Consider the following 7,217-nt stretch of genomic DNA (forward strand, 5'->3'; position numbering starts at 1 on the left):
GGAGTCAGAAATTTACTGTGCAACAAGGCCCCCCCCCCCCGCCCCAGGCAAACAGATACACTGCAAAGGCCGTGAGATCAGTACATACCTTGTAATAAAGTCTGACTCCGTGAGATCTGTTGACAATTGTCAATTCCTACTACTGTTTCTCTTCTGCCTCCTATCTAGGAAAGCTGATAAGGAAACTGGGGTGTTTCCTTTTGTTTGACGAGAGTAGCCCATGCAAGCCCCAGTCCATGCCTGGAAACTCTCATCCACTCCTTTCCTCTCATCACAGTGGGAGCCAAGTCAGCCTCTTGCCATTTTCAGAAGTTGTCTTGGTCTTATCAGAAAGCCTGATTATGTATGTAGTAAATACCCATTGGGTATGTGGGGGCCTCTACTGCTACCCTGCAATTAGAATAGTTAATAAAGCCCAACACAAATTGGAATAAGGTCTTTGAGGATTGAAACCACTGCACAAAGACTACTTACAGTACTTACTTACCCCAGTGCTTTTCCCTGGGCATTAATCATCAGTCTTCTATCTGAACTAAATTTTTCATGGGGGGCTACCTCACCTCTGCATGATGAAAACAGTAAGTGGCAGAGAGAGCAGGAAATGACCAACCTCTAGAGGGGCCATTCTTCGCTTGTGCTGGCTCACCAACAAGCCTCGTTCCCTGCTCACAAGCTTGTGCTTTGAACTGTGCAGCTTTGTGCTGCTTTGACTGAGTCCTACCAAGCTTCCGTTACCCATCTGACTAACCTAACTCAGAAACCAATAATTAGCATTTGAAACTATGGGATTGGGCTCTCTTTAAACTGGTCCTGGATTGGATGTCTCAGCCCAAAGCTAAGTGTATATGTGTCAGATTGACTCATGGAGCTTGAGTCCAGCATAGGAAAATGCTTACCCTATGAGTGCAGGGGTGTCTCAACCAGGCATCGGCCACTGTGCTGTAGAACGTTCAGAGGAGACATGGATGCTCTGAGAAATGTAGAGGCCTGTTGGGTGGTGATTCACATGGAACACGAATCACAGAGCATGCTGAGGTCCACACTTCTGAAAGCAGACAGTCCATCAGTGCTTTGCCAAATGTGCTTGCTGCTGTTGCTACCTGTACCTGTGTTGCCTTGAAAAACCTGGGATATACATAAATGTTGTCTCTCTGTCTTGGTCCCTGGTTCCTGCCATAGAGTTCCTACTATTCTTGTTCATAATAGAGATGCTAGAGAATCTGGTGATGGAATACTTGGTCTTTGACCTCTGCAGAGTCTAGTAGTATAATATTTGATCACAGGTTTCTGACATAAAGCTCCTAAGACTTTTGTAATTTTCTGAGTAATACAAATGTTGTACTAAGGTCCTAAATCCCTTAGAATTTCCTGGGTGATAGAAGCACCTTCGGTACTAATGAGGTGACTCGTAATGAGTTCCTGGATACCCTCAGGCTGGCAGCGGGTTGCCAGAGAAACCACCCTTATGATTCCATTTAGCCCCACTCCTCTCCCCAACTCCTGGGAAGAGGAGTGTTGCTAAAGGTTGGGTTGATCACCAGGGCAGGTGATTTAACCAACCATGCTCAAACCTTCATCAAACACTAAAGGGACTGAGTTTGGGACTGCAGATCAGGTAGAGAGAGGTACAGGGGATGGCGTGTCTGGAGGTGAAGGTAGTTATATACCCTCACCCGTATCCTGCTCCATGCATTTCTTCCATTTTGCTGTTCTCTTGTATCCTTTATCTTTATTAGGGTATCTTTATTAGTAAGGATTTATATCCTTATTAAAATTATAAAATTATAAGGATATCTCTATTAATAAACCAGCAAACATTAGTGTTTCTCTACATTCTATGAGCCGCCCTAGCAAATGAATCCAGTATGACGAGGAAGTGTGGGAACCCCCCATTTATAGCAGGTCTGCCAGAAGTATAGGTGACAGCCTATTATTGACTTTCGGCATCTGAAGTGGGAGGCAGTCTTAACAAGCCCTTAACTGTGGGATCTGACTCCAATTCCAGGTAGATAGTGCCAGAATTGAATTATTATATCGATGTGGTGTCCCCCAGAGACTTTCTCTGTGTGTGACAAAAAAATATTTACACTCTTGGCATCAGAAATGCTGAAGGACTATGCAGAGACATTATCACACAAATGGTATTGGTGAAATGGGTTTAATTGAAATAGTCCTGGTGTGTTGAAACATGTAATTTGGGAAGAGAAAGAATAACTTTTGACAGAAGAGAAACCTTTCACTCCTGGATGGCCACGCGTCACAGACCAGCAGCTCTGCTGAAGACAGACACTAAAGGTAAAAGTTGTGGATGGATCTTAGCGATGGCTCTCACTCCAGGGGCGCTGGCACACACATGCATATGGAAAAGCAAGCTAATAAGAGACAAGGGAAATGCTGGCTGTGTGAAAGTAAGAAAAGCAGCTTGGTTTTTTCCTATCTATATAGAACCTGATCCTCAGAGTTATAGAGAAAAACATATGTCACATATGTCATACTTATGACAAAGTCAATGTATAAGTTAGACACAGCAAGAGGTTAACAACAATAACTAATAAGAAAGAACAATTGGAACAATATATTATAATAAAAGTCATGCGAATGTGGCCTCTGTCTTTCTCTCAAACATCTTACTGCACTGTGCTTAACTTATTACTAGGACCCCGATTGACTGTGGATAATGGAAACCATGGTAACCAAAAAGAGGACCACTGTGTATATATATACACACACACACTCATACACACAAACTGGATACAAAGGAATGTAACAAAAGACAATACAGAGGTTGCAATTGTGCACAATTGGAAATTCAATTAAATAAAAAATTATATAACAAAAAGATTGAAAGGCTTTGGTTTTCACTCTTTTTCCTCTTTTTTCCTCTACAATATAGATTCTGAATTAATTTAGCTTCTACTCAATTGGATCAATTGGTATAGCATTTTATAGCATTAATCCATACTGAGATCAAATTATAGTTATTCTTGGGGGGGGTCTCACTAAATTTAATCAAAGTTTTCTTAAAATCTGAGGGGAGTTACTGAACATAAAAATTAAAATAAAGCATAATATTCTAAAAATACATTTTAGAAAACCTGCTACTCTACCATACCCTGTAGGGACATAGACTCTGACCAAATGAGTAACACACTGTAATAGACTTGGTAAATTGGGGCTTGTGTGGCCTTCACCCCTACTCTGCAATTCAAAAAGTTAGTGCCATCTAATATAAATTTTAAAAGCATCTTCGAGGATTTATATCCATTGTAAAGTTTTATTTAGATGGTATTTTCTTCACTGCCACTTCATTAGTAGCTCAACTTGGACTGTTCTTAAACCTACAAAGAATGAATATCGTCTCATGGTGGATTATCACAAACTTAATGCTGTGCTTCTGCCAATTCAAGTTCAAAATCTAGTATGGAGTCAGTAGATTTCATCGAATCAGCAAGTGGTAAATACTTTTTCAGAGATTTCTCTAATAAAGTTTTGAACATTAATAACAGACCTAGGCCCTCATATCACTGCTCAAACTACACAATGCTGAGCTCCTGAACAAGTGTAGTAGGACTTTCACTACCCTTATCAATTTCCGGCTACAGGCCTCATAGAGAACAATTATGGCATACTTAAGATAAAATTTAATGAAATAAAACTTTGGTAATAACTTGCAGAAAGTAAATTTTAATTATTTTACAATATAATTGGAGGTTGGATTATGGATGTTATAATAGGGTAACTTTTTTTTTAAAAATTTTAATTTCTTTATACATTCAACCATTGTCTATCATTACAGCTTATAAAATGAATTTCCTCAGCATGAATACTCTGTATATTAGTCCAGTTAAAGGTATTATCATACACATTACAATTTTCCATTTTCGTGTCCCTTAAATATTTTACTTCTTTCTTTTTCCTCTTGATCCCCTTCCTCTCACTCTCCCCCATCTTCCACTCTCCTCCCACACTGTCTCTAGTATCCACAGTTGCTCTTTATGGTTTTATATCTTCCAGTCTCTTCAGTTTCTGCCATAGAGTGCAGACATTCGGTATGTATTAATTGGGAGCATACAATGTCTCTCTTTTATAGTCTGGCTTGCTTTTCTTAGCAATAAATCTTCCATGTTTTTCCACTTTCTATCAAATGCCAAGGACTCGTTTTTTTATGACTAAGTAATATTCCATAGTGTATAGGTGCCACATTTTTTCAATCCATTCATCTGTTCGTGGACATTTAGGTTGGTTCCGTGTCTTAGCAATTATGACTAATGTCATAATTAACATGGATATGCAAATATTCTTCCAAGTGAGTGTCTTCCTATCCATTGGATAGATACCCAAGCTGGATCATATGGTAGTTGTATTCGCACATCTTTGAAGAACCTCAATATTGTTCTTCACACAGGTTGTACTAATGTACAGTCCTACCAAGAGTTCCCTTTTCATCATAGCCTCACCGGCACTTATCATTTTTTTACGTTTTTAATCTTAGCCATTCTGACCAGGGTTAGATGGTATCTCACCGTGCTTTTGATTTGCATCTTCCTTACGATAAAGAAGGTTGAACATTTTTTTCATATGGTGTTTTGGCTATTCGTATGTTTTCCTTGTAGAGTGGTCTGTTCAGCTCATTTGCCCATGTTTCAATTGGGAAGGGGGTAAGCCACTTGAGTTCCCTATATAGTCTGGTTATCAGTCTCTTATCTCAGGCATAGTTTGCAAATATATTCTCCCATTCTAAGGGTTGTCAATTCACTCTATTGTTTCTTTTGCTGAGTAGAAGCTTTTCACCTGATTTAATCCCACTTGTCTACTTTGGAGAGTATTACTTATGCTTTAGGGGGGTTTATCTAAGAAGTCTTTGCCTACTGTGATGTCTCAACATTAACAAAAATTAACTCAAAATGGATCAAAGATCTAAACCTAAGTCCTCAAACTATAAAACTACTGGTGGATAATGTAGGGGGAAACAGTGTATTTCAGTCAAACTAACTTAATTTTATCTTTTTCTATTTTAAACAGTGTCTTATAATGTCAAAATCCTCCAACCTTAGCTTCTCAAGTAGCTGGAAATAGGCACACACCATCATATCCATCTTTTTAGGATGGGATCTTGTTGTGTTGCTTGTGCTAGTTGCAAGCTTCTATTTCAGCCTCCTTAGTAGCCAGGATGACAGGGGCATACCACAATAAGTAGCTTTTAAGAGGGGCCAAGAATAGGGGCCAGTAGATGGTGTGGTGGTTAAGGTGCTGGACTCCTACATGATCAACTGTGGTTCAAGTTCCAGCACAATCCTAGTGCTTTGAAAACTATACTGGGTATATATGTGTGCATGCTCAAAATCCCAAGAGGAGAATGGAGAAAATGGCATTGCAGCATGGCCATCCCCCAGGGGAAATGATTTCTTGCTTTCCCTCTCACTGTCTCTCTCCAGTGAGCACACATGTTCTATGGCACAAAACCTAAAATAAAATTTTGAAAAAGAGTGGCCCAGGATCTGGGCCTCCCCTGTGGTCTCAGTCTCCTAGACAGCAACTTCTACCAGTATTTACTATTGCAGCTGGGCCAATCTTACTCTGTTTATGGTGTGTAGCAGCTGAAATCTGTTAAGCACCACCCTACTACCTCATATCTGAGGTAGCTAAAAAACCTAGGCGCTCCCTTCTTTGGTACAGGTAGAAAGTTGAAACCATGCAAGCCTCAGACTACAAGAGGAAATCCGCACCTCAGTCCTATCCTCTAATTATAATAAACACCAAGGAGTCATCTTTCTTTTATTGTAAGCCATGTTCAAATCTGGTTGTGAGCCTGCCCTCCCTTCTCCCAGAAATCCTCATTGTGTAACAAATATTTTCATATGCTCTAAGTGCACGCATGACATCATTAGTCTTGATATTAAAGACTATTTTGAGTGGGATGACTATAACTTACTTTCTCCTGAACCTCAATTAATACTTCAACAAATAACAAGCTTGTTAAAACCAGGTCCTGGCATTACATGAACAACTATGATTAAATTTTGCAAATTTCACTGTGATTTGTATCTACTGCAAGTTGGAAAGTTCCTGAATTCTTTATTCAAAGGAATATTATCAAATGAGAATAGACATTCAACTATCTTGCTTTTCTGTTTCCTCAGGTAACTATTTGTGTGTGTATTTCTTGTCTGTCAATTCAAAATTGAGGGACAGCCATACCCACAGAGTGTCACAATCTCTACTTCTTTGCAACCTGTTTGGTTATATTGCAGTAGAAAGAGCTAAGTTACAATAGTAGGTCTCATAATGAACTAAAATAATATGTTTAAAATTGGAGGTATTCTAAGCTAGGTGTCCCGAATATTCGTCCTAAGCAGTTCCAAGATTGAAATTTGAATGACTCAGATATTCAGGACTGAACTTTCCTTTTTCTCTATTTGGCACATCACTTCACTCTGTTTCAAAGGTTTTATTACTCTAATATGTGTTCACTGCATAGAGTTGTTTCTTGGTGAAAAGCTTCATTTGATTTGATAATAAATTTAGATGGTTAAGCATAAAATAAGTACATTTATGTAATTCACATTCTAAAATTATATACACTATATATTTGTATAATTCTGTACTAAGTTGCCACATACATTTTTAGTATATGGGGAAATACGTGGTTTCTTTTTTTTTTTTTTTATACATTTTTTTTTTTATTTACATTCATTCACTGTACATCATTATAGCATACAAAATGAGATTTTTCCATTGAGAATACACTGTATATTGGCTCAATCAAGCACATCAACATATGTGTTATTGTCAACAAATCATTTTCCATTTCTTGTTTTCTGTATATTTTGCCTTTTTTCCCATCCTTGATTCCCTATCTCACCCTCTGCCATCTCCCACCCTCCTCCCACACTGTGTCTGGTATCTATTGTTGCTTTCTATGCCTCCCCCATTTTATTGTTTCACTAAATATCTTAATAAATCTAAATATTTTCAATAGCAAGCACAGCTGATATGTACATATCCATGAACACAAGACTGACTTTAGGCATAAACCTCAGTGAATAGAATGAACATACTGTAAAGTAGCACCTAACTAGGGCTATATAGCTTAACTGCAGTCATCAAATAGGTATTTCTAATGCCTATTTTTTTTCTTCTGAAAATTTTTTTTATTAATTTACATTCATTCCCTGAGCATCATCACAACATTCTAAATGTGATTTCCCATCTAGAAT

The sequence above is a fragment of the Tupaia chinensis genome, unplaced genomic scaffold (genome assembly GCF_000334495.1).
Source record: "Tupaia chinensis unplaced genomic scaffold, TupChi_1.0 Scaffold000143_1, whole genome shotgun sequence".
Taxonomy (NCBI): Eukaryota; Metazoa; Chordata; class Mammalia; order Scandentia; family Tupaiidae; genus Tupaia; species Tupaia belangeri.